At 35.0% G+C, this 25122-nt stretch overlaps 1 protein-coding gene across 12 annotated transcripts in view; it reads right to left on the bottom strand.

Annotated features, from left to right (window-relative positions):
• Positions 1 to 25122, bottom strand: part of MTMR3 (myotubularin related protein 3) — a 120206-nt gene that overhangs the window by 55048 nt on the left and 40036 nt on the right. For 10 of the 12 annotated variants that reach the window (XM_079151252.1, XM_079151258.1, XM_079151262.1 and 7 more), the window contains exon 2: positions 1638 to 1690. The exons of the other annotated variants lie outside the window; for them this stretch is intronic. The gene's annotated coding sequence lies outside the window, so the exon portion shown is untranslated. The remainder of the gene's footprint in view (positions 1 to 1637; positions 1691 to 25122) is intronic. 12 annotated transcript variants of the gene reach the window in all.

The following is a 25122-nucleotide window of genomic DNA, read 5'->3' as shown; positions in this document are numbered from 1 at the left end:
GGAGAGGTGGAGGGTAAGGGACAGTGACAGCTAAAGGATATGAAGTTTCTTTCTTTCATTCTTTCTTTTAAATTGTATATGGACCTAATGCCTTCATTTATTTTTATGTGGTGCTGAGGATCAAACCCAGTGCCTCACAGGTGCTGGGCAAGCACTCTACCACTGAGCTACAGCCCCAGCCCCTGAAGTTTCTTTTTTGAGGTGATAGAACTGTTCTAAAATTGGCAGGTGATGGCTACAGAATTTTGTAAATACACTAAGTCACTGAATCATATACTGTAAATGGGTGAACTATGCAGTATGTGAATCTTCTCCCTGTACCCCCTTTTTCACTTAAAAACAAAAACTTATACTTGAGCAACTTTGAACTACAAGTACAAAGATTATATACTATATAATCCTTCTGAAGAAAAAAACACAGTAAGCTAAAACAAAAAGATTATGATACCCAAATTCTACTCAAACCAGTCTATTCTCCTCCTTCGTTCTTATCAAAACCAAAACCTTCATCAAGAGGGATTTTAGAGTAGCAGGCACTGGTACCCAGGACTCAGTGAGTGTATGAACTGATTATGTAAACAAAAGGATAGTTCTTCCCTTCTAGGCATTCATAGTTCTGAGGAACTTATGATGTAACTAATAAAACAGAGTATGATAAAAAACAAAGAAATATAATTCCATGGTAATGCAAAAGACAAAAAGATCCTGACCTGGGCACTCAAGGAAGGCTTTGTGGAAGACTTGAGTTTTTAATGGTTGAACCAGCAAGATTTTGAGCTATGAAACAAACCAGTGTAGATGTGATCTTAGTGAAATGGTACATGGCAGCACAATTTAAAAAAAAAAAGCACATTGGACAGTATGTAAGACAGGAAGTAGGCAAGTGTGTTTACAACAAGAGTTATACTAGGTACACAGGAACAAGTTACTAGCTATAGGAGATAGGTTCATTTCTAAAGAGCCCTACATGCCATGCTAAGGAGTTGGATCCCTTGCTCTAGAGCACTGATATGCCAAGACAATGATTCAGATTTAGAAATTTAAAAACAAAGCCCAACTTTTCAATGAAAGTGGATTATAACTCCCTAAACAAATTTATGAGGCTATAATAAAGACACAGTAAGGGACAGACACCAGATTAATATTCACACTGGATAAAGGACTAGTAAAATCTTCAGAACCTGTTTTTCTAATTAAACTTCACACTTGCATTATTAGCTCTAATAATAAGAGTCCTCAGTTATCATATAAATTTATGCCAACTTAAGAAAACTCAAAGAATCAAGTTTTAAATTTTTAAACTCTAGATTGATAAGGACTATTTATTTTAGACAAAAAAGATTGTGCTGCAACTCAAACTCTCATTTAAACACAAGTTTCCAGGCACAGAACATTACCACAATTACATATGGAAAAAGTAACTCTCCCTGTATCCTAGTGAAGGGAAATATACATATGTATTTATATATACATATATATTATGTACACACACATACCCCATTAATATGAATAGAAAATTTCATCTAAGTAATTATGGACAGGACCCCCCCCCCACCCCCCGTCATTCTGTAAATTAATTTTTCCTGCTTCAGATCAGCAGAGAGAATATGGCAGGGGTTGGGGGTGGATTAACTTACCAAATTAAGTTTGTCCTGAGAACTTTTTCTTTCAGAAGATTTCACAAGGAGATCTGCAAAATAAAAACATTTTAAAATGAAGACTATTTTAAGAATCAAGTTAGATCTCCCTACCAGACTTTTCTGTACAAGTTAAAACATACAATAGATTTTTCTTGCTACAATGTGGACTGTTCAGTTAACCACAAATTTTATAATGTTTAAATCACAGAATTCAGACCCATCTGGCCTTAGCATGCCTTCTGAAATAGTAGAACCATACGAAAAAAGCTTTCCAGAAACCTAGAGATACTCCTCTATTTTAGTTTTTCCTCAATCAAGCAAGTGTAATTTCTGACAGTTTGTCAGGAAAATCTTTCCAACTTATAAGAACACATACATTAAAAACTAAGATCACATTTACGCTGGTTTGGACTTCCAAGTTGAAGGGTTTTTGACACATAATTGTCTTCTACCAAGGGATCTTTTTTGTTTAAGAAAAGTTCGTTTAAGAAAGAATGTGTGTCTCAACTAGGCAACAATTCTAATCTTTACAGAATAAGACCTAATTGACCTAATTTCTGTGTGATTACTTCTCTCAATATTTGTAGACAATTCTTCTGAGCTGATGGTTTAAATGACATAAACTCATACATGTGAAGATGAATGTAACAAACATCAAGAGAATCAGACAATCAAGAGACTCAAGAGAATCAGAAAGAACTATTTCATTAAGAAATGAAGGTCAGAATCCAAGGAAGCTAGCCAGTATGACATGTTAGTAACTCCCAAGTAGTTATATGTCCATCAGGTAACTGGGGTTGTAGGGTGGGATTAAATTCAAGACACAGGTCTTATCTATAGATAAGAGTGAGCTTAGGGTGCTAGATTTAATAACAGAAAATTACTACATCTATTCTAAGAATTATCTGATACGTTTCAGAAATTAAATTATTCTGCCAGAAATGTGTTCATAAAGTATTCATTCATGTAAAGTTTCCACAGGTGCCATGAAATTTCAAGAGGTGGACCGAATAACAAGGCAGACTCATCAAAACGGCTGAGACAGGTAGGCTTCAATTACAGCAATGAATCCTCTGCCCAAAACCAAAATCAAACATCTTTTGTGTGTGTGTGTGTGTGTGTGTGGTGCTGGGGATTAAACCTAGGGCCTGTGCTTACGGGGCAAGCATACTACCAACTGAGCTATATCCCCAGCCCCTTCAAACATCTTCTTGACTGGAAACCAGCATGTCACTGTGAAAACTGCTCGTGTCTCTAAGGAATATTTGCCACACAAGTCTAAAAGAAGCTCTCTAGTACTACAAAGTCCCTTTCCATGATAAATGTCATATATATATTTCAAAGTAGTTATGTTTGGGGGCCTTGAACATAAACATTTTTAGAGATGGAATTTAAAATGGTTAAATCTAAGCAATCAGCTAAAAGGTCTAATTACAAGAAAGGTCTGGGGGTGGGATTGGGGTTAATTAACTCTTAAGTATTAAGGTTACCCTTAAGTTCCATCACAAGGGGGATATAAAAATTAAATCGTTCTGAGACTATCTGAATTAAGATGTTTTTTATCATCACATGTTATACCATATGAATACGACTTTATCTATTGTAAGAGATAACCCTAAAGAATAAAAATCAATATAGTTGAATATTAAATATATGATATTGGATATTACCATACAGTTTGATTGGAGAAGAAAACCTAACACAATATACTCAAAGTCTCTTTCAGGAAGATAATGAGGTAATGACTACTACAGGAGGCCCTGAGAAGGCCAAGAAGGAATGGACAAATTTAGTATCTACTCAGTGTAAGTTTATGTGATCACCTATGTGCCACCTACCACACTACAAAGGCAAACAAGGGCAAAGAAGTACACCAATTTGGATAATTTATATAATTTTTTAAGCCATTACATTTTTTAAAAGAATTTAACCTTTATTTTGTTTTTATGTGGTGCTGAGGTTCTGATCCAGTGCCTCACCCATGCTACACAATGCTCTGCTACTGAGCTACAACTCCAACCTCAATTAAAAAAAAAAAAATTAGTTATACACACACACACACACACACACAAAACTAACTAATCAGTAAAAATAAACAAGGGGTTCCTCTTCTGAGAGGATCTACTCTCTTCTTGAGAGTGTCCCCTTCTCCCCTTTCCTATCCCTTTTCTAATAAACTCAAGCCTATTACTCTGAAAAAATAAATAAATAAAAAAGGAAAAACTAAGACTCAGGCAAGGCTTCCTAAAATGTTTGGGGGAGAGAGGAAGGGGACAGTGGAGAACTTTTTTTTTTTTTTGACTGAAACACATCTTGAAAAAATGAAGTACTTTTTTACATAGCCCTGTTTCACTTTTCAAATGCAGGATATCAAGAGCTCAAAACTTCAAGAAGGCAAGCAACATTGAAGAATCTTGTTATGGAAATGAAAATAAATGGATCTTCTTGCACATGCACTGATAATAAAAAAAAAAACATTCAGAGCACAACTTTAGTGTGGAGGCAATATTAAACATTAAGCTTGAGGCTGTTAAATTTTAAGAAATAATTTTACAGCAGGGCACAGTGACACACACCTGTAGTCCCAACTACTTTAGAGGCTGAGGTGGGTTCACTTGAGCTCAAGAGTTCAGAACCAGCTTGGTCAAGCTTGTCAATGTAGCTAGACTCTGCCCTCCCTACCCCGCAAAAAAAAAAAAAAAAAAAAAAAAAGAGGTCTTACAACTGCCACTGGGATGGATAATTTTTTTTTGTTGTTTCTTTTTTCCTTATTTATATCTATTAACTTTAACTTTTCAGATATTCACAACTAGGATACATGTAGTATGATGGGTAGGATTATTCCATAGTGGGGAGATGATGTAATCACCAACATTAACTCAAACCCAAGTATTTATCAGCTGAACTGAGTAAAGCAACTATGGCTTAAACTTTCTCCCTCAAACTCAAGTTTCCTAAAAATCGTTGCTGCTTAAGACAAGTATAAATGAAAATACAAACAAGGAGAAAATCCAAAGCATGACTGCATTCACCTACTAGGTGGTGAAGAGTCATGCATGAAACAAGAATTTTTGGAGGAGTACTCTCCAGGCACTGGTGATAGAGCAATGAACAAATATAAAGTTCCAATCTTTATGCAGCTGTCATTCTATTGTCAACTATGATCTCGCAGGCCTGAATGCTCACAGTGTGACTTTTTACCCTATTTATGATCATGTGTTTTGAAAAAGCTAAAGAAAAATAGTACATATAAAATTGAGTTAGTGCCCAAGACCTCCAAGAAACTTTATGATCAGTGAACTGCATTTTTCTGCCAACTGTGGGACACAGATAAGCAGCAAAACATTATCATTACCTAAACAAAAAACAACCACACTCTCTCTGGGGGTGGTGGTGGGATCAAGTTGTCAGAATCAACTAGACTTCATGTTATAAATACATTTCTGTACCAAAAGAATCTACACTGGTACCAAATTTCTTGAACAACTAACATTTATGATAATGTCACTATCATAAGCAGAAGCTCATGGGGTACTTTGGCACATACCTATATAATCCCACCTATTTGAGAGGCTGAAGCAGGACGATTGCAAATTAAAAGTCAACTTTGGCAGCTTTGCAAAACCGTATCTCAAAATAAAATTAAAAGGGTTGGGGATGTAGCTCAGTGGTAGAGCCGCTTGACTAGCATGCATAAGGTCCTGGGTTTAACTGCCCCCAACCAAAAGAAAAAAAAAAAAAAAACACACAAGCAGTAAAAGCTCAGTTTGAACAGATAACAACCAGAAGATCAATCCTGTCTGATTCTGTACTACATTAGTGGTGGAGTATGGCTCATTCCTCATTTAAATAAATTGACTTTTACTTTTTAAAATATGGGAGAGGTTCTGAACGTATTCCTTAAAGAAGGCTCTGGAAGAATTTCAAAGCCAGCTGGTAATTAATATTTACGGTTATTTGCCTTCATTTAGTGGATGAAATGCTAGCAAAAGTTTTTCCAAATGTGAACCCCAAAACGCGAGAAGTTAAACACAAAGTAATGGTTGTGCACTGATATTTTTAGACATTAAGACACTTGCACATCTCAAGAAATAGGAAGGGGCTGGAGTTGTGGCTCAGTGGTGGAGCACTCACCTAGCATGGGTGAGGTGCTGGGTTTGGTTCTCGGTGCCGCATACAAATAAATAAAAATAAAGGTCTATCAACAAATTTTTTAAAAACTTAAAAAAAAAAAAAAGAAGACAACACCCTGTGTTATCAGAAAAGATTAACGATGATCAATCCAATAATGGCTACCCTTTAAAACAATTTCTCTCACAATCACTTTAAACTTAATCCTTATGGCAAGGGCAGGTTAGGGGACATTATCAACCATATCTGATGTCTTGATCACCAGAACAGATTAAAACCAATCACATACAATTTTTTTAATAAGTAGGGAGGGTTAAGAATTTTTATTTTATTGTTTGTAATGGGGATCGAATCCAGGGGCACTTAACCAATGAATCACATCCCCAGCACCACTGCCCCCCCTCATTTTTATATTTTATCTACAGACAGGATCTCAATGAGTTGCTTAGGGCCTTGCTAAGTTTGCTGAGGCAGCCTTGCTTTTTTTTTTTTTTTTTAAGTTGCAGATAGACACAATATCTCTATTTATTTTTATGCAGTGCTGAGGATCAAACCCAATGCCTCACTGGTGCTAGGCAAGCGCTCTACCACTGAGCCACAACTCCAGCCTCTGAGGTTGGCTTTTGTGATCCTCCTGGCTTTTAACATGCACCACCGCACCAGGCAAGAATTTTTAAAAATTTAAAAAAGAATGTTGAGATAGTATGTTCTGACTTGCTTTTCATAATCGCTTCTATGTATAAAAGGGCTCACTTCATACTTTAACACAAATATATTAAACTATTAATAGGATTACAAGGAAGTTGTATAAATAAACCATAATGTTATTTTCTAACTCCATGCCCACAAGAAAGATCACAGGGTAGGCATCACTTTACTACTGAAATTGAGAATTAAAAATTAATTTTATAAGGCAGCATTTTAAGTTCACCAACTGCAATGAAGAAATGTTCCCTATTTCCTGAAAGAGGAAGATAAAACCTTGGGGGGAAAAAAGAAAATATTTAAGTCTTGGTTATTAAGAAAAAAGACGGGAAATTCTGCAATCACTATAAATCGAATCAAAAGTCAAGCAGATACATACAACTATAATGCACCAATTTAAAAATGTGGGGAAAAAAGTCAAGCAGGATCAGAGTGCCAAAGGTAATTTAGTATTCATAATTGTTATGAAAAGAGCAGAGAAACTAGCCATGAGCATTGGAAAAAGGTCTCCTGACTTTTGTTCCTCTGCCTAGTCCCAAGGTCTACTTTGGGAAGGCAAATTCCTGTATACTCATTAATGTCCTGCTACTGGTTTTCAGTTAATCTCTGATGAAGAGGAAAGAAATGGTTGTGATTCTCCCAGTGTTCCTTCTTTCCTCCCCTAACTTGACCCAAATCAGAATCCTCACCAGCAATGTATAGATCAAATTTTTTTATTCAAATTCCAGAAATTCACGGAAACTTTAAGTTTTCTCATTATAATCTTACAATGGCTTCTGCTCTCTCTTAACATATATTTTACATTAAACCACAAAATCTGTCCATCAAAAATGTGAATTTTTTTTAAAGAAAGTCAACTAAAACCCTAGGCAAAATTTATAATTAAAAACATCAATGTCATACTGAAACCTACCAAACTTTACACTGCTATGCTAGTATGCTTTGCTTCTGAATTCTGCCAAAAAGTCACAAAAATAATCTCCAAACCCCACTAAACACTCCCCTTTCACCTCACAGTTAACAGGTTTCCAGAAAGACAACCTAATCTGAAAGTCACTTTGCCATAGGAACAAGAGTGTGCCCGTGTATGAGTATGTATTGCCCGTTTTCCTATTTTACCTAGATATCAGCAGTTGTCTATTTTGTTGAGATTAAACACAAATCTAGAAAAATTTGGAAGGAACCTACATTTGAAAAATAGCTATCAGTACCCCAAACCTAACCAATCTGCATATTGTTTATAGGTACATGAGTATTTTACTAGGAATGATAATGTTCCTTTCCTTTTCTATAAACAGTCTTAAAATCTGGGGTACCTTCTACTGGGTTTTATGCAGAGTAACAGGCATCAAAAAGGATAAGGACCTGAGAGCTGAATGAAAATGCAGTCATCCTTTAAATACATGATTTAACAAAAAACAAAAAAAAAAAAAAAAAAAAAAAAAAAACATTTGAATTTTTAAATACTGTCATCAGAATTAAAAACTATACACCTCCAACAATCCAGGAAGTATATTCAGAGAACAAAGACAAAATTCAAAAAACAGACTGTGAAATGAAAAGTGCCTACTCTTTTACTGAACTAAATAAAATTTATATTCTGGCAATTAAGTAAGGGACTACTCATATTTCTGAAAACAAGTCAATAAAAACTCAACTTTGGATAGCCACATACCACAATGCAGGCTCTGTTTACATGGTGAACTCAAATATTTTCTTTGGTGCTGGGGGGTCAAATCCAGAACCCCAAGAATGCTAGGCCAGTGTTATATCACTGAGCTACATCTATAGTCCTCAAATGGGCTTTCCAAACAGTTCTCCTTAGATAATTAAATGGACAAGACACCAGAAATTGTGGACCTGAATACCATCTTCAGTTCAACACATTCCCAGAAAAAGACCCACCCTTTTAAACTAGTAATATTTATCTCGTGTAAACAGAAGGATACATGTAACTGCCATCCAAATATATATAGGAAAATGCCAAAAAGCAGAATTCATCAACGTAAGAAAAGGAAAGCGAAGTATTAAGTTAAACAAGGGCTTAAAAAAAGTAAGTGAAGGGATTTCTCCCTTGTGCTTTTAAATAATTGCACTTAGATCAATTCAAGAAAATTCCAAAAAGTCTGGGTTCAAGCTGAAAATAAAAATCAAACTTTAACATTCTTAAGCTATCATTTTTCTTAATCCCTTAATAATAAAGTTGGGAGTTTTTTTTAAATTATACTAGTTAAATAAATCACTTATGGTCACTCTAAACATTTAACTATTAGTGAAATAGTTTCATAAAATTAATAACTTCTCAAATAAAAAAATTTTAAAAAGTGTCTGGAGAAACTTTTTCTATGCACAGAGTAATTAAGTACACCATTCACACAGAAAACATACAAATACTATTCAATTTTTTTAAATCCATACAGAATTGGAATTCTTATTTCCAATAGTCATGTGAACATAACTATTGGTAATAATGTCACATGTTCCAAGGTCAAACTGAGTCTCTTTATGTTTCTTTAATTTTCCAACAAAAAAACTGTTTGTCAAAGGAGAGGATATTTGAAAGCAGAGGAATGAGTTCTCTGATAAACATCATGCTTAATATTGAACATATTATATACACTACTTCTGTTTTTAGTCAAGACATACACAAGATCAAATACAAGGAAATTACAAAGAATCTTAGAATTTATGCTTCTTTTCTGGTGATTTACATCCTCAACAGTTTCCTTACTTACATGTAACCTAAGTTACAGCACAGTTTCAGCACAGTTTTGTTTTTTGGTTTTTTTTTTTTTTTTTTTTTTTTCAATAGAAATACTCTATTGCTACTTGTTTCCATGTTGTGGTAAACATTCCATTGGTGATATCTGAGATAATTTAAATGGAATATAGACCAAATCCTTTAAAAGAAGAAACAACTTTAGGCAAATGAACACTGGAAAGAAATTCTACATTTTATTGAATGTGAGACACCTTTGAATTCAAGACACACCATTACATACTATCTCCACTAAGGAACAAAAAAATTTACCAGTTCAACTATAACTTGCCATTTTTTTAAGATGCATTCCCATTGGGTATACAGATACTACAAAAAAAAAATCATATAACTAACCCAATAGCGACAGGTTTAGATGACACTGTTCTATACGCCAATGCAAATTCTTCATATATAGAAACTGCTATATAACTGTCATTTCCTCAGGATGCTTTCTGTGTTCCTTCTTTTGTCTTCATGAGACCTATTCTTCCAATCCATTAACTGTCTAAAGTCATTTATAAGCAGGCCTGACAAGGTCACATGCATATCAGGCCTTCACTCACACAAATGATAAGCTTCTCTTGAGATTTCAGCTTCTATCAGAAAGCTCCTCACATTTTTCACAACCCTGACTGCTTTGGCTAGCACAGGACCACAGAACAATTCTCCTCGAGGCTGTCAATCTAGCACCTCCAAATACATATTTCCTAAACAGAATCATCTGCTTCTCTCTTCCCTACAAAAATTACCTTTCCTGCTGGGAATCACAGTCATTCTAGCTCTTCCAGGCTAGAAACCACTTGACTCTACTTCCAATAAAATCTAATACCAGCAGGGTCCAGTGGCACACACCTGTAATCCCAGTGGCTTGAAAGGCTGAGGCAGGAGGATTTCGAATTCAAAGCCAGCCTCAGCAAAAGCGAGACACTAAGCACTCAGTGAGACCCTGCCTCTAAATAAAATACAAAATAGGCCTGAGGGTGTGTGGCTCAGTGGTCAAGTGACCCTGAGTTCAATCCCCAGTACGCCCCCTGCCAAAAAAATCAGATACCAATTTCCACTGCTTTCTTTGAAATATTCCATTTCCATCTCACCCATTTCCATGTCATTACCACTTGACAAACAAATTGATTCTCAAACAGTTGTTTAAATAAATTTAACGAGAGCTTAATTACCATTACAACTGAACTTACAACAGAAATGGTCTGGTTAATTCTTTTAACATCATCTAACATATCTTGTCAGTAAAAGTTTCCCTAAAGAGTTCCTTCTCAAAAACATGCCCTATTGAACAACTTGAGGTTACTTTAAAATTTTTCATCCATGAGCTTTTGTCACTGCTATTACTTTTGCCTGATTTATGAACCCTACTTTATTCTTGTGGACAGATCCTATTAATCCTTCAATTCTTGTCTTGAAAACTCCGATCCCCATAGAAGCATTCCTGCAGGGTTCACTATGGAAATTCAACAGAATTCATTTTGTTTATAAGACTTACTACTATAATTATTTACATTTCTATCTGTCCCACTAGACAGATTGCAATTTCTAGACGGGTCATTTTCTTAATAAATATGTGAATCCAAGGGCATAACACCATTTCCTAAATATGAGGCATATAGTAGGTAAGAGCACAGATTCTGGAATCAGATAGTTTGGGGTGTGAATTATGATTCCAAAATTTACTTATGTCACTTTGGGAAATTCATTGTTTCATCACCTGTGAGACAGATAATAGTAGAACACAGAGTTACTACAGTAATGTCTTCAATGATCAAAGAATACTAATTCTACTGAAGAGAAGGAATGTGTTTCATGACTACTTTTAATATAAAAAATAAAAATTTAGATAACAGAAATTAACAAGGGCCTCTATTAACCTACCCATTCAATAGCTGTTTCAGAAACTCCCACTGTCCTTTAAAATCCCTAGGTTCTAGGTTTTACCATAAATTCTTTCTTCACATAGAATAATCTGTCAGGAAAAATATATAGGTTAAGTTTCCATTATTCATTATAAACTTCAAAAGTCCAAAATGATGAAGTAATATATAATTTTGAAGCAAAACTTTTAGTCACAAGTAGCCAAGGTCAAATAAGAAAATACTACTTCACCAAGTAAGCCAAGCAACATTAATCACTATTCTCTACACATTCTCAATTAACTCTCGGGGTACTGTAGTATTATTGTAATATTTGCTACAATCCACAAGATCTCCCCCAAAAAAGGATCTTCCCTTTTGGCAACAAGGTCTTCCTCAAATAAGGATCTTACTATTCTCCTCTAAGACATTCTATGTTCATTCCAAATTCCTTGCCATTGTTTATGCTATTTCCTATATACCCAGACTGCCTTTTCTCTACCAACCAGATTTTCATACCTCTTCTAGTATCCCAACCCACTAAACTTTAGTGTATTTTTGCAGGTACATATGATTTAGCATTCTTGTATTTCCTTTTCCCTCCCCCAACACAAAAACTACTACAAGCTCCCTCAAGAGGTATGCTAGATGATTAATTAATGAAATAATATTTAGACCTCTTTTTAAGAGTTTTGGGATAGATTTTCTAAATTCCTCTCATAAGCAATTAAAAATAGCTATAAACCAGGCATGGTGGCTCATGTTTGTAATCTCAGCAACTCAGGAGGTTGACAGGAGGATCACAAATTCAAGACTAATCTCAGTCATTTAGTAAGTCCTAAGCAACATTGGGAGACCCTGTCTCAAAGTGAAAAATAAAAGGGGCCAAGGATGTATCTCAATGGTAGAGCACACCTGGGTTCACTTTCTGGTTTAGGGAAAGAAAAAAAAAAAAAAAAAACCTATAGAGCTATAGGTGCTGGGCACAGTAGAGTACACTATAGTTTAAGGGAACAACTTAGCAAGACCCTGACTCAAAATAAATATTTTAAAAAGATTTTTTAAAGACTGGGGAGGTAGTCCAGTGGTGGTAAAACATCCCTAGGTTCAATTCCCAATACTATTTAAAAAATAATAATAAAAAACTGCTATAGGTGATAATTCTCATTATAATCCATAGTATGATCATAATTAAACACAAACTGTCATTTCACTATTATGCAAAAACGTTTTAAGAAATGGAAACCAGGCTGAAACATTAGTTCTTATCTTTATTTCAGTAGTGATAAAAAAGCTGTCCTAACTAGTATTAATAAAATATCATTTTTATGAGGATGACCTTTATAAAGACAAAAACACTATTTTAAAATAAAGATACAGAATATGAAAGTTCAAAAAGCGCAGATATGCAAAAGAAACAAGAGGTCTTATTCCTTTATAATCCCTATGAAGTCAGAAGATAAAATTAGAAGGCCTTACAATCTTGCTCTGATTAGACCATTTCTTTTTATGTTCTACTCTTTGGGCAACAAATTTGTCTCAGTTCAACAAATGACTTCCATGGGGCATGCTGATGCACACCTGTAATTCCAGTGGCTTGGGAGACTGAGGAAGGAGGATCACAAGTTCAAAGCCAGTCTCAGTAACTTAGCAAGGCCCTGAGCAACTTCACAAAACTGTCTCAAAATAAAAATCAAAAGGGCTAAGGATGTGGCTTAGTGGTTAAGCACCCCTGGGTTTATTCCCTGTTACCCACCCCCGCAAACGACTTTCCTGTTCCTATCCTTTCTCAATCTTTCTTGAATTGACAAAAGACTATAGTTTCTTTCAACTTAAGACAGCTTTTTAATCATATGTATTGATTTAATGCTTTCTGGCAACAGGCAGAGAACTCGGATGGTACTGCATCCACAGCATCAGAAAACATAGTAATCTATGTGGTATACTACCCACCAAAAAAATAAAATAAGATTTTATATCTACCAAGTTTTTTAAAAATATAAAAAATACACTTTAAAAAAAAAATCACAAGAACAGAGACAAAAACACTCCCAATCAAACACAAATTTTACATTAACCTCACAACAATAATGAGTGTAACCAGCTATTAAACTTGTATTATCGGCAGTTATCTTTTATTAAGCACCTCCCAATGTCAAGCACTCTTGAAAATACATATATGTACACACACATATATTATAGTATGTATATTATATTCTCACTTAACCCCACAATAATCCTATACAGCAGTGTTCCTCATTGTTACTATTTACAGCTGAAAAAAGTATACGAAGTAATTTTCCCAAGCCTATATCAGCTCAGTGGAGAAACTAGAACTCAAACCCAGACATTCTGACTCCATAATTTATACTGTAAAATTCTATTCCACACTACCCTCATTAAATAAAATAAGTTCATTATTTTGGCTAAACTTGACATTAAGAAATTACTCAGAGAAAAAAGTAAGTAGAGAGCCCTTAAATATTGACTATGTATTTCTTATATATATTTCTTACCTGTCCTATTTTTATATAATATTTTATAGATTCAAAATCAAAAGATTTTCAAAAATTTACTATCATCTAAAGTATACTATTTACCATCTATCATCCTGAAATCCTTTAATCTTTACAATACCTTCTCATTTGTGAATACTGAACTCTAATTCTAAGAGCTGACAAGTTATCTGTGAACTTAATGAACACAGTCCCTGTTTTATCATCTATATCACTGATAAGAGCATTAAACAGTAGAGAGTCTAAGCCTAATCCCTCTTTAAAACTAACCCATTTCTTTCACCCACCCGAATGACAAAAAAAAACAATGAACATGACACATTGATATTTTTGCACTATTTAGCAATAAGGCATATTTCCATCCTTATGGATGAGCATGCCACTATGAATAATTAAATTATTTCCTAAAGTAAAAATAGATCCATTGCTTGTCTCTGTTGCACAGATCTGTTCCCATTATAAGATATGAGGTCAAACAAATTGCATTTCAAAGTTATATAATTTATTTCATCTTTAAGGTCTTTAAAAAACGTATCATTTCCCTGGGTTCAAATCCCCAGCACCACCAAAAAAAAAAAAAAAAAAAAAATCATTTAACCAGGTATCTTTTTCCTAAAACTTTATTAAGAAGAAACTGACAAAACTGCACATATTTAGAGTGTACATATTTCAGTTTTTTAAATTGTGGTTAAGACATATCTAATATTACGACTTATCTTTTCTGGGGGGTTGGGGGGTTCACCAGGGATTGAACTCAGGGGCACTCGACCACTGAACCAGTCCTGTTTGTATTTATTTTTTTTCTTTCTTTTTTTTTTTAAGACTCAAAGCTCCCCATCTTTTATTAAAAGTTCCAGAGAAGCTTTCAACACCAATCACAGGTCACACATTAGATTGTAATGATGGTAACATGGTGATGGTATTTCTTCAGAAACCTAAGGATGGCCGTAATATGCATCTTGATTGGAGAACTACTGGTCTATACTGAGACGACTCCTTTATTTATTTTTTTTTATTGTAAACAAATGGGATACATGTTGTTTCTCTGTACATGGAGTCAAGGCATACCATTTGTATAGCATACATTTACATAGGGTAATGTTGTTTGATTCATTCTGTTATTTTTTCCCTTCCCCCCACCCCTCCAACCCCTTCTTTCCCCCTATACAGTCCTTCCTTCCTCTATTCTTGCCATCCTCCTTAACCCTAACCCTAAACCTAACCCTAACACTAACCCCTTCCACCCCCCATTATGTGTCATCATCCACTTATCAGCAAGATCATTCGTCCTTTGGTTTTTTGAGATTGGCTTTTCTTACTTAGCATGATACTCTCCAATTTCATCCATTTGCCTACAATAATTTTATCATTCTTTATGGCGAAGTAATATTCCATTATATATATATATATGCCACAGTTTCTTTATCCATTCATCAACTGAAGGACATCTAGGTTGGTTCCACAATCTGGCTATTGTGAATTAAGCAGCTATGAACATTGATGTGGCTGTATCTCTGTAGTATGCTGATTTTAAGTCCTTTGGGTGGGAGTCCAAGGAGTGGGATAGCTGGGTCAAATGGTGGTTCCATTCCAAGCTTTCTGAGGAATCTCCATACTTCTTTCCAGAGTGGCTGCACTAATTTGCAACCCCACCAGCAATGTATAAGTGTACCTTGTATTTATTTAGAGACAGGGTCTCACAGAGTTGCTTAGCACCTCGCATTTGCTGAGGCTGGCTTTGAACTAGTGATCCTCCTGCCTCAGTCTTCTGAGCTGCTAGGATTACAAGCTTGCACCCACCACGCCCAGCAATTTTAACTATTTTTAAGTGTACAGTTTAAAAGTTTTAAGTACATTCATACCATTGTGGAGCCACTGCCACTATCTATTTCCAGAACTTTTTTCTTCAACCTGCAACCCTACAACCATTAAATTATAACTTCCCCTTACTTCCTTCTCAGCCCCTGGTAACTACTATTCTACTTTGTCTCTAAATTAGCCTATCCTAGGTTCGCCAAATAAGTGAACTAATGGTTCCTTTGTGTCTGGCTTATTTAGCTTTAAGCGTTATTTTCAAGGTTCCTCTGTATGTAGCATGTATCAGCATTACACTCCTTTTTCAGACTGAGCATTACTGCATTCCAACAAAATATACCACATTTTGTTGGTTAATTCATCTGCTGATGGACATTTAGTTTCTATCTTTTGGTTACTATGAATAATCCTAAGAACAGTGGTGTACAAAAATCTATTTGAGTTCCTGATTTCCCTTATTAGAGATTTATATCAATGCGTGGAACTGCTGAATCATTTTTTGCCTATTTTTGGACTATGTTGTTTTCTGTTGTTGAACTGTGTAGTTCTTTATGTAGAACCAATATTAATTCCTTATTAGATACACTAAAAGAACACAATCTGCAAATATTTCCTCTCTTTTGATTTGCCTTTTACTCTTTATTAAGTATCTGGTGATGCGCAAGTTTCTAATTTTGACTAAGTTCAATTTTTCTTTTTTTTTTTTTTTTCGGTTGACCATTTTTGGTGTTGTATCCAAGAAATCACTGCCAAGTGCAATGTCATGGCAATTTTCCCTTTTTACCCTAAGAATTTTATAGTTTTAGGTCTTATGTTTAGGTATTTGATTAGTAATTACCCAGCTACCTTTTAAAAGCTCACATATCATGCTTCCAAACCTTTTCTAGTTTGTTAGGTGAGACTTAACTAGAATCTGTTATAGAGAGAGACATGTTAATTTTTGTCCTATTTATGATTTTTAAATGGAAACAGGTAAACTTCTATATCCATACAATGGAATAGTTTGTCCTTCCAGAGGAGTGGGAAATGATCCAAGTTAACCAAGTGATAACCTATTCCCTTGACCACATGCCCCAGAGGGGAACCAATCAGAATCCTTCTCTTCTAGAATTATGGTTACCTCGCTATGCAATAAGACATGCTGGGATACAACAATAATTTCACAAGGACATTACAGAATTGCATTAATTTTTTAGGGAAACAGCAATAACTAACATCTACTGGGCCATACAAACTACCTTCTGAGGTAATTCACAATTTCAAAATTAGCTCAAAAAAATTCCTTTCAATGGTACAATTTCTTTAAGAAGCTGGGTTTTTAGCAGCTGATATGATAAAGAGCAGTACCATGTAAAATCAATGTGGAACAAGAAATGGAAGTGCTAATGTCTGATCTGATTCCAAGGTTTTAGAATCTGTACAATATTCAATGGGCACACCAATGAAATTTTTTCAAATTATGTGCATTAATTTTTCAAAAAGCTGTTATTAGAACATGAGTATTTAATTTGTTTGGGCCTCGCTACTTAATAAAATGAACTATTAGTTATTTCTTTGGCCTAGGGATGCCATGGAAACAATCAGACCCTAAGAGAAAGAAGAGACTTTGAACTATACAGTCACAAACCAAGGGAAGTCTGAAAGAATGGAACCAATGCCCAGAGACATGCAAAGTTATCATATTTGAGACACTACATCTCCTCTTCCAGTCCTCAAAAATCCCAAAGCTGCCTGCCACAGTTCTTTCAATTATGTAAGATGTTTTAGTATCCTGCCAATAAATCCATTATTTCCCCTTTGGTTTATTGGTTTAAGCTCTTGAGTTTTTGTCACCAATAACAAAGCCCTGAATAACAAACCATATCTGAATCAAGTGTACCAGGTTTTATAAAAACAACCAAAGAGACGGGATTAGGGATTAATGTAATTCCAATACAAATCTTTGCTTACTATTTTCTGTATTAACTGAGCACAAGATACTCTGCCTACTATTTTTAGACAATACCTATTAGACACTGAGTGCTTCACAAATTTTAGTTTTTGAAGTTATGGATTTCTTCTTGACAGAAATACTCATTTGAATAAATTTTTTACAACATGGTAATATAAATTAAAAATTATTTTCTCCTTTCACTAACATTAGAAATCTGGATTGGGGGGTAGCCCAGTGGTAAGCATACTTGTCTGGCATGTACAAGGGTTCAATCCTCAGCACAGAAAATACAGGAAAAAATATACGAAAAGAAGAAAATTAGGCAAAATTCTAAGAGATCCAGAATTCTAATCTGCTCAAAAGTTATAGCTTCAAAGGACAAAAATAAATGGTGGAACTTTCTATTATACAAATATTAAAACTCATATTTTCTTAATATTTAAACAACTCATTTCCAGAAATAAATTGATATGGATACTGTACTGACTTTATGGAGAAATCTGCTATCATTATAATTCATACAACAGTGATTTCAGCAATGAGCACACTTTATTGTTCATTCATTTTAATTGATGATCATTCATTTTAACTGATGATCACTCATAGTAAATGAATGAAATAAAACTATTTAACAAGTACAAAAGTGAACACTTCTAAAAATTAGAAAACTCAATCAGAAATATACCAATTAAAAATATAATTACAACTAATTTAAGAGTTTGTACAGATTTACTGACAATAAAGTTTTATCAGAATGAAAAGTACCTTCTTAGCTAATATGTCAAATTTACTCCCTTCTGGTATTCCACATGGTCACACTAACTAAAAATAAAAAATAAAAAAATAAAATCCTAACAATGATCTTACTCTTTATGTAACTTTACTACCACCTGAAGAACACAATCTACCATTTTGCTCCCCTAGGTATACATATTCATTTGCATCCTGTGTGTTCATATTCCTTGTCTAAAGAAGCTGAATTTGTCTAATTATCTGAGACATTTTATATGTATTCAGGTATTTAAGCCCTCCTCTGTAACATGAAGTATAAATGTTTTACTTACGTTTAACTCTATATTTCCCCTAGACAAATCATTTTATGGAGCACTGTTTATTAATAACTTATTGCCTACTTATATTATTTAAATACTGTTAAGTTTTAAACATTTAAAGAACCTCTTCCCTAGATGTAACTGTGATCTTATGAGACTGCCTAAAAACTTCCAGGGTGAAATATATGGGTTGGTGTTTTGAAAGTTAGACAGACATCTTTGAAGACTATCATTAATATGCATCTAAACCTCCCCAACAGGGAATCTGGACTACAAAATCTATGGAGTTGTAAAAGTTCCTGCAGGTCTAAAGATGAAGTAAGAAAGAGAAACAAACATTAAACATTTACTTGAGAGAGGAAAGAAATAGATGGAGACAGTACTCAGTAATCTGGACTATGTTTAAGGTAAAGCAACTGGGGTTTGTAAACAGTACATTAGTGTTTTTATCAGTCAGGCAAAAAGAAAAGGGAGGAAATTAAGAGTAGAAAGTGAAGAAAGAAGGAAAAACCCAGTCCCCAGGAATAAAGGAAGAATAAACTGATCTTTTTATCATTTTACCTATGCAAAATTTATTTCTCTCTCCCCAATGCAAACGATCTTTGTTTCCTAGTTATCTAATAAACCTGTGCTTTTAATCTTCCTATGCATCCAAGTCAATTAATACTGAACAACTTTATAAATGTTTCAACACTAATGCTTTGACAAGCCATTTTCCAAATTATTCCCTTGCTGCTCAGTGAGCACATACTAGGGCCCCTCCAAGTTTCTTTAAAATTCTAATTTCATTTTGATATTTCATCCAACCCTGAACAGAAAAATGATTTGTCAAACATATCAATATAAGGGCTGGGGCTATAACTCAGTGGTAGAGTGCTTGCCTGGCATGTGTGAGGCCCTGGGTTCAATCCTCAGTACCACAAATAAATACTCATTGACAACTAAAAAATATTTTTAAAAAAAATTATAGAAAAAATTTCAGGTTACCATTGGAGTGAAATGGCAGTTTTCAGTAGGTTCATCCCATTTTCATTCCAGCATTGCTTGTATATTTTTCCTGCTTTCCCTCTTTATCTAATGCTTCTCAACCTAGCAACCGAAGATCAAGCTGCCTTTCAATGCACTGTAAAACTAATGGGAGCCAAGTGTGTCGACACACAACTGTAGTCCTAGTGGCTCAGGAGATTGAGGCAAGAGCATTTCAAGTTCAAAGCCAGCCTCAGTAAAAGTGAGGCAGTGAGCAACTCAGTGAGACCCTGTCTCTAAATAAAATACAAAATAGGGCTGGGGATGTGACTCAGTGGTTCCACACCCCAGAGTTTAATCCCCAGTACCAAAAAGAAAGAGGAAAAAAAAGAAAGAAAAACTAATGGGAGTATATTATATAAGCTGAAATATCTTTCATCTCAGGATGAAGTAAAAAAAATACATTTGATCAACAAATCTCACAGAAGACCTAAACCCTATACTTCAACCTCTAACACATCCATTCACAATGCAACCCTGACCTCAGTCTAGCCTATAACTGGAAGTAACTCTCTTAAACTCTACCCAAGTACTTAAAATCCAGTTTTTAGCTTTAATTCATACACACAAATCTCATTACAGAATTCTAAATGGAAAGCCAAAACACTGGTTAAAACACTTCCAACAAAACCAAAGTACAGGCTGGATTTCCCATACCCAAAATGCTTAGGAGTAAACATGTTTCAGATCCTGGAGTTTTTCCAGAGTTTACAATATTTACATAGACTTTACCATCTGAACATCTTTAATCTGAAAATTAAAAATCTGAAATACTTTGCTATCTGAAATGCCTACACACAAAGTTTCAAATTCCAGAGCATTTTAGTTTCAGATTAAAGATGCTCAATCTAATTCAAATCAGCACTCCTGTTGAAGATAACTTAAGATGCTGAATTTAAAAATTATATATATACATATACATACACATACACACACACACACACACACACACACACACACTCACACACTTTTTTTTTTTTTTGGGGGGGGGGGGAACAAGGATTCAAATTAGAGGCACTCAATGCCTGAGCCACATCCCTAGCCTTATTTTGTATTTTATTTAGAAGCAGGGTCTCACTGAGTTGCATAACACCTCACTATTGTTGATCCTCCTGCCTCAGACTCCCAAGCCGCTGGGATTACAGGCATGTACCACTGCGCCTGGCTCAAAATATATTTTAGAATACATATTTTTAAATATATTAAAAATAATATATTTTCTTAAAAACAAAGATCTACTCGGCACAGAGACATACGTCTGTAATCCCAGCAGTTCAGGAGGCTGAGGCAGAGGGCTGGGGAGACAGCTCAGTTGATAAAGTGCTTTTGTTGCAAGCACAAGTCCCTGGGTTCGATCCCCAGCACCGCAAAAAAAAAAAAAAAAAGAGGAGGCTGAGGCAGAAAGATAACAAGTTCAAAACCAGCCTCAGCAACTTAGTAAGACTCTGTTTCAAAAGAAAAAAGGGCAGGGGACCTGGGTTAGTGGTTAAGCACCCCTGGGTTCAATTCCCAGTAAGCTCTTACCAAAAATCAAATTCTTGAGACATGGAAAGTGATAAAAACCCTACTCAGGCAAGTTCATCACAAGGTAATACTAAAATCTTCCCAGATTTTCAAAAATTCTAAATACTGAAGATATCAAGTATTGATGATGATGTGGAACAAGAACATACTACCACTGGAAATGTGACAAACCACTTTGGGAACCAACACTGAAGATACAGAAATACTGCACTCTGGCAATTCTGTTCCTAGAGAACTGAGAACTTATAAGAATATTTATAGCAGCAAATCTGGAAACATCCAAACGTCCGGCAACAGTAAAATGAATACTTTGTAGTGTATTCTGTACAATGTAACAATAAAAATGAACAAACTAGAGCAATACACAACACTCCATAGAAACATGCAAAAGAAAATAGAATATATCAGTATGATTCTACTCAAAAATAGGAAAAACTCCTATTTGTGAGGGATGGATACAAAGGGGACATACAAATAAAAGCTAGTGATTACAAAAAATAAAATACTTAGGACAATAGTTACTTCTAAAAGAATAAGTGAGATAAGTAAAGAATAGAGATAAGGCAGTCTTCTGGGTGCTTGGCAATGCTTTATTTCTTGGTCTGGGTGATGGTAACATTAGTATGCACTTCAGAATCATGCAATACACTGTACATCTGCATTTTGTGTATTCATGCACTTTGTGTATTACAGTTCACTATAAAAAGTGTTCTAAAAAAAGACAACTTGGGAAAAGAAATAAATGTATGGGAATGGTAACAAGTTTGTGATGGTATACATTTTGGAGCAAGGGAAAGATATTTGAAGGCTTCAATCAATTCTGGGGGAAAAAAAAAAAGAAGAACAGGGTTGGCTGGAAGAGGAATATAACCAAACGGACTTTTAAGGCAACAAAGCAAAGTAGTTCCCAAAACTTTAATATACCACAGAAATAAGAATATAGTGCCTCATTTGGTCCAAAAGTCATGCTGCCTCTGCATGCCAGAAGCCACAGATGTCCTAAGATTGTTTTGTAAGATCATAAATACCATCTTCCTCCAACTTAGCTCACTATCTCCCTATGCATCCCATGTCCCCTTATGGAATAGGAAGAAAAGACAATAAACTCAAAGTCTGACTTTTTCTCCCACAGTAATCAGAAACATGACCTCAAGTGAGGATACATGGCATAGAATAAAACATCACAAAATTAACATATGAAAGTCAGAAAAAAGCAAAAAGTTACTCTTTTCCCTGAAACAAGAAGTTCTCATGGCAGAGAAGATAAGTATATGAAGATTAAATAAATAAGTATATGAAGATAAATGCCTTACTCTGACAAGCTCACCGTGCTGAACATACTTCTCTCCACGACTTCAGGTAAAATTTCTTCAAAGGGCTAAAACCTTCACTAACTAAACCTATAGGTACTGAAACAGTGGCAAAGTCAGGCAAATCACCTTTGGGTTCACAAGTCAGTAAAAATTTTATTCTCCTTAAATATAACTAGAAGTACATGTATATTCCCAATCAGAGACTAATTTCAGAAAGGTCTTACTCCTCTTGAACCATCTATCCAGCAGAAAATGATGCCAAATTACGAATTAAAAAACAGGCTCCCAAGAATTTATTTTGTCATTCAATGATTTTAAATCTTTCATATATACTTATGAAATGCATTTTGATATCTACTTAACACCAAGAATTATATGTAATATTATTCACCTATTTTATATTCTACAATTAGCTTTTTATAAAACACATTTTTAAAGTTTTTTGAAAGAAAAAAAGTAAACAAGCACAAAAAGGATTCTCAAAAACAAAGAGCTTCTGAGTCTCAGAACTGTGATCAAAGATAGTGGATGTCTTGTTACTCAGTAGACACTCAAATGATATTCACAGTCATTTAAAGTGCCAGGAGCAGGGAACGCAGCTCAGTGGTACAGTGCTTGCCTCATTTGCAGAAGGACCTGGGTTCAATTCCCAACACCAAGCCCAAAAAAATATGATTCAGCATTGATGAGGAGGATCTTAAAATTGAAAATCCAAATGAAGTACAAGATAAAGCTAAAACATTAGTAAAAATGACTAGAAAGATGACAGAAGAAAGAGAAGATAAAACAAAAGTTTAATCTAATATCAAGATTAAAAAAAAGAAATCTCAAAATGGATCAAAGACTGTGGAATTAGACCAGAAACTATGTAAGTCCAGGAAGAAAACATAGCATCAACACTTCAGCTTTTAGGCACAGGCAGTAATTTTCTAAAGAAAACCCTTAGCTCTAAATTCAGGAAAAAATGCCAAGAGTTAATAAGTGGGAGGGCATCAAATAAACAAGCTTCTGCCCAGCAAAGGCAATAATAAGGAAATGTGAAGAGAAAACCCACACAATGGGAGAGAAATCTTTGCTAGCTACTCTTCTGATAAAGAATCGGTACCCAGAATACATAGAGCTCAAAAAACTTAACACCAAATAACATACACACACACACACACACACACACACACACACACACACACACACACAAATCAAATATCCCACTTAATAAATAGGCAAATGAATTAAACATATGCCTTTCAAAAGAATACAAATGGACAACAAATACATGAAAAAATATTCAATATCATTATCAATCAGGGAAATGCAAATCAAAACTACTTTGAAATTTCATCTCATACCAGTCAGAATGGCAGTCATCAAGAACACAAAAAAAGAACACTTCTACACTATTGGTGGAACTGTAGACTAGTAACACCACTATGGAAATCAGTATGGAGGCTCCCAAAAAGTCTAGGCATAGAAACACCATGTCATTTGCAGAGAAATGGATGGACCTAGAGACCATCATGTTAAGGATCAGGTCAAGGATCTTATGTTTTCTCTTACATGCACAAGCTTGAGAGGAAAAAGGGAAACAAAAATAAAATCAAAAAGGGAGATCAGTAGAGAAGAGGGACCAAGGGGTAAGAGGTGGGTAGGAAGGGGCAAGTGCTGGGAAGTGATATAAGGCAAATTATATTGCTATGTTGTGTGCATGTACAGATACCTAACAATAAATCCCATCAATATGTACAACTACAATGCACCAATGAACAATGTGGGGCACGGGCGTGGAAGCACAGGCCTATAATCCCATTGACTCTGCAGCTGAGACAGGAGGATCACAAATTCAAAGCCAGCCTCAGCAACTTAGTGAGGTCCTAAGCAACTCAACAAGACCCTGTCTCTAATAAAATAAAAAATAAGTTTAAAAAAAGGGCTGGAGATGTGGTTCAGTGGTTAAGCACCTCTGGGTTCAATCCCCAGTACCCAAAAAAAACCAAAAGGGGTGGGGGATATGGACTAAGGTCTTTTTAATATTTTTGAACCCTGCTATAGATACCAGTACTAGAAAAGATGAGCTCTCAGTTATTTTTCTGATACTCAGAGCCCTGAGAATTAGCTCAGCTTTTGGAGAGCCCACAGGATGGAAACCTGGGTAATATCAATTCTCAACTGAAAGGCCCAATGTAGTTACCAACAACATGGGTAAATACAGCCTGATGTTGACTAATTATTCTTATATCAATTATTTTCCTCTGTAAATTTTGGTCACAATTGACAAGATTTTTTTGTATACAGTGGGGAAAAAAAATCCACAAGACAATCACTTTCTAGCTACTCTTCACAGAGCCTCTTTATTTCAACAGTTAAGACAATCTAATCTAGTGGGAGAAAGTCAGGAAATTAGGTTTCCATTAAACTTTGAGGCTTACCATCCTGAGCTGGCATCTAGTACAGGAAAGAGCTCCAGGTCAGGAAGGGAGTCTATTTGCCCTGCATTACTGGGCTGTAAGTTTATGTTGTTATGGGGACCAGTACAATAGAGCAAATATAAGAGCAAGGAAGCAAAAAGCTGACTGGAGAAGACAATTTGGTCCATCTGATCAGCATATTAATGAGACTGTGACTACCTAAAAGTTCCCAAACGTGTCCAAATAATTTGAATTTTCCCAAAAATTAATTACTGGATTAGGGTTGGTACTGTAAAAATAGTACACAGGTTAAGGGGTTATTTTTATTTTTATCTAATCTAATCTTGGTCTACATTACAAATATAGACTTACAGAAAAGAGATACCACCTATCTAAAGGATTTTAGAATGCATAGATGGTTTGATCTGTATCTTTTGAACTT

Source organism: Sciurus vulgaris (assembly GCF_902686455.1).
Source record: "Sciurus vulgaris genome assembly, chromosome: 8".
In the NCBI taxonomy this organism is placed as follows: domain Eukaryota; kingdom Metazoa; phylum Chordata; class Mammalia; order Rodentia; family Sciuridae; genus Sciurus; species Sciurus vulgaris.
Note: the sequence above shows the minus strand (reverse complement) of the source record. Positions and strands in the feature narration are given on the sequence as shown.